At 54.8% G+C, this 3847-nt stretch overlaps 1 pseudogene; it reads right to left on the reverse strand.

The window, feature by feature from the left end:
• Positions 1-335: 335 nt before the first annotated feature.
• Positions 336-2611, reverse strand: LOC136466301 (5-pentadecatrienyl resorcinol O-methyltransferase-like; annotated as a pseudogene).
• Between the last annotated feature and the right edge of the window lie 1236 nt (positions 2612-3847).

The raw sequence follows: 3847 nt of genomic DNA on the forward strand, positions 1-3847 counted from the left end.
TCTTAGAGGTTGCCACCTCCAATAAATTACAAAATATGAGTAGTATGAAAATTGATAACTAGCTAAACAGAGAAATAGAGGGTGTGTTTTAGATACCATTGCCGGAGATGCTGTAACTACACAAGTGAGCACTTGACGAGTGCACACACAGCTAGGTGCTGTAGCTAGCTCCAAGACATGGAGAAGAACGTACGACGAACCTGTTATTAGCAATGTTTTGACTCAGCTCACATGCATGCATGCTCGACACGTACGCAGACACGCCCTGCCACAACGAGTGAGCAAGCTAGTGATGAGGACGACCACATTTTCAGTCCAGCAAGCTTGATTAGCTTTCAATTAGGATAGACCTCGATAATGGATCGAACACCCAGAACCGGTATAAATACTGTAGTCCTGAAACCCAGCCTCCGAGAAGATCCTCTTGCACACTCCTGCTCGTCTCGCTCGACGCCATTGATGCACATGATCAACAGGTCAAACAAGACCTACACTACCGCATACAGGAGCTTTGCCGAGTGCCAAGGACACTCGGCAAAGCCCAAAAAACACTCGGCAAAGCATTTGCCGAGTGTTACATTCGGCAAACGACACTCGACGTAGGTTTTAACGGCAAAAACTGTTTTGCCGAGTGTCAATCGTCGGGCACTCGGCAAAGACTACGCCGAGTCCCCAAAAAACACTCGGCAAACATTTTTCGAGAAAAAAAAAACAAGTTGCCGGCAGCACCACCACGCCGTTGCCGCCACCACCGCCACCACAGCCGTCGGCCACCACCACCACCACCACCAAAGCCACCGGGGAAGAAGAAGGGGGAGGGGAGGGGCGCCCGCTGGATCCGCCGCCGCCGAGGCCTCGCGCCGCACCTGAGCCACTGGATCCGCCGCCATCGAGGTCGCGCCCGTATGGAGAGCAGAGATGGAGAGGGACCGTCGAGCCCGCCTGCTCCGCTCAGGCCCCACCACCGCCGCCAGCCTTCCCAGACACGCTGTAGCCGAATCCAGCTCCTCCGAGCGCCACCGTCATCGGGGGAGGCCTCCCTGAGCGCCGTTGTAGCCGGATCCAGCTCCTCCGCGCACCCCGCCGCTGGATCCGGCTCCTCCGCTCACCTCGCCACCGGATCCAGCTAGCGTGCCGCTGCATGAGGAAGAGAGGGGCATGCCGCTACATGAGGAAGAGGGGGGTGCCGCCACATGGGGGAGAGGGAGGGGCTGCGCTGGGGCCGCATGGGGGCGCCGGGAGAGAGGGAGGGGCGCCGGCGAGGGGAGGGGGCGCCAGGAGAGGAGGAGAGGGGGCGCCGGCCGGGATTTGAGGGGAGGGGGCGCCGGCGAGGCGAGGGGAGGGGAGGGAGGAGGTGCGCCGGCGAGGGCCGGCCACCGGCGGGGAGGGCAGGGAGAGGGAGCTGGGAGGGGAGGGAGGGAGGGGATGCGCGGTATGTGGGGGGAGGGAGGGGGCGTCGTGCAGGGGGAGGCAGTGTGGGAAAGGAGGAGGGAGGCGGGGTTTTATTTCTAGAAAAAAAAATATTTTTTTGTCGAGTGTTCTAGATCTGAGCACTCGGCAAAGTTTTTTTCGTTTTTTTTCTTCTCCTTCTTTTCCAGAAAAAAAGATTTTATTTCTTTGCCTCACGTCCGACTTCCGACGATGGCTCATCGGCTGATCCGACCACCATGTCTATGATTATTACCTTCCCTCCCGCAGCTCGTGGAGGTATGGCTTGCTTGCGGTTCTTCAATATCTTCACACACTCGTCGTCGCTCCAGTCGTGCCGAATCCACTTGAGGAACACAGCGTCCGCCGATAGAATACTCTAGAACATGTCACCGGCAACGTACTGGACCTTATTATTGGTGCCAGCAGCAGAGGCATCAGCAGCGGCCTTGGCGATGACCTACGGGAGGTCTAGGACGGTGCACTTCAGGTCCGGGAACACCGCCACGATGGTGGCGGCGGCCCCACCAAGGCCGCTGGCGATGTCGACGAGGGAGGTCAGGCCACGGAACGCCTCCTCGCCGCACTCCCTGAGGACGATCGGCATGAGGAAGGCGGTGTCTGAGGCCATGGCGTCGTCAAATGGGAACGCTTCAGCATCACGCTCGGCTCACTCCCAGATCGTCTGCCCGCCGCAGGCCATGGCAAACGGGGACAAACCGGTCGGCCGCTGCTGGTTGTCCTACGGCTGGAACCACGCGCGCATGCCCTGCTAAACACGGATCGTCGACAAGTTTCGAGGAAGAGCTGCACCTGCACGGTCAAAGAAGGCATTGTCGTGGTCGTCGTCGAGCCCTTCTTCTCTCCGACGACGAGGAGTCAGGAGGCTGGCATCAGCTTGTAGACAGGACCTTCTGCTTCTGCGCCACCGTCCGACGCTGTCGCCGATCGCTGGACGGTGAAGACTAAAGATGCCCAAGACAGTGAGCGCACGCATGACGAGGCGCAGGTCACGGAGCTTGTTGATACGTGGATCGATCTCGGCCTCCACTAGTATCTAGGGAATGGTGGCGGCGCCATCGAGGCGGTGGATGGCATCGGCGACGCGGAGGTCCATGGAGACCATGAGCGTGAGGGACTTTAAGAAGCCGAGGGACTGGTGCCATAGGTGGAGCTGACCCATGAGCTTTAGCCTATGAGGCTGTTTGGATTCGGGGGCTAAAGATTAGACATGTACCCTATCATGACCTATTTGCTCATAATTAATACCTATGCACAGTCAAGCATAGAGATGGGTGGGGTAATATGCAGTCTTTTGTCCTACAAAATCACTTTTAGCCGTCTTTAGCCCATCTTGGAGGGGCTAATAGAAAAAGAGTGGGATAAAGTTTAGCCTTTACTTTTAGCCCACCTGTTTGGATCCATAAGGGCTAATGTAACACCCTCGGTGTTACACCCTAAATCATTTACTAAGACACATCATGAATATTATATTTATGTGTTAGTGCATGTGATGGAGTGCATAGATGAAGCATTGCAATTAAAACGATCAATAAAAGTGTTAAACAAAAAGTTACTCCATAATTCATACAGTTAACAAGTAGGATTATAAACTAATTTTTATTGAACAAAAATACTATAGAACACACATGTGACACTTAAATAAAATTTGAAATATGAACTTTATAGATGATAGTGAAATACTTGCTATTGAAAAATAATATTACTAACTAATATTTCTACTAGCCTAGAAATTATAAATTGAAATCAAGTTCAGCTCAAAAACTTAGAATTTTTTTCTAAGTTTATCAACAGCTAGACATTGCTATGTTTAGCAATTTATTTTGAGAGATTGGGTTAAGGGGTGGTGTAGTGTTATAGCTCGATTTGGTAGTCTCATATACCATCTTGAGTGTAGTTAAGACCGTTTAGGTTTTGTAGCAGCGGTTTAGTCGCGGTGGGAGCTTTAAAAACCGTGCACAGCACGTCCTCGGCCTGTTTCCCTGAGTGGGCGCCGTCATCGCGCCTCAGGGGCACGACGTCATCACATCGGTGCGTCTTGAGCGCACTTGCGCGCTGTCCATGCTCAGCTAGCCTTGTCGGCCGTCCGATCCGTCGGGGGCGTTGTGGTGTGGGGCCACCACTGCTGCTCGCGTGGCCGTGCGGCGCTGCCCCTATCCCACGCGCTGCCGCGCTGCCACCCCGAAGTGCGTCGCAACGCAGCCGTTGCCGCTACCGTCGCGTCATCCTTATGCTACGCCTCTGGCCTAGTTGGATGCTGCGCGCATGTGGCCACGCTTGTCGTAGCCATGCCATTGATGGCACTGTAGCGCGCAGGCCACGCCGATCGTGAACACGCGTGCCAGTCTGTTAGCTCCTGGACGTGGGTCTCCACGGTCGCGCCAAGCACATCCAGCCA

The sequence above is a fragment of the Miscanthus floridulus genome, chromosome 7, assembly GCF_019320115.1.
Source record: "Miscanthus floridulus cultivar M001 chromosome 7, ASM1932011v1, whole genome shotgun sequence".
Taxonomy (NCBI): domain Eukaryota; kingdom Viridiplantae; phylum Streptophyta; class Magnoliopsida; order Poales; family Poaceae; genus Miscanthus; species Miscanthus floridulus.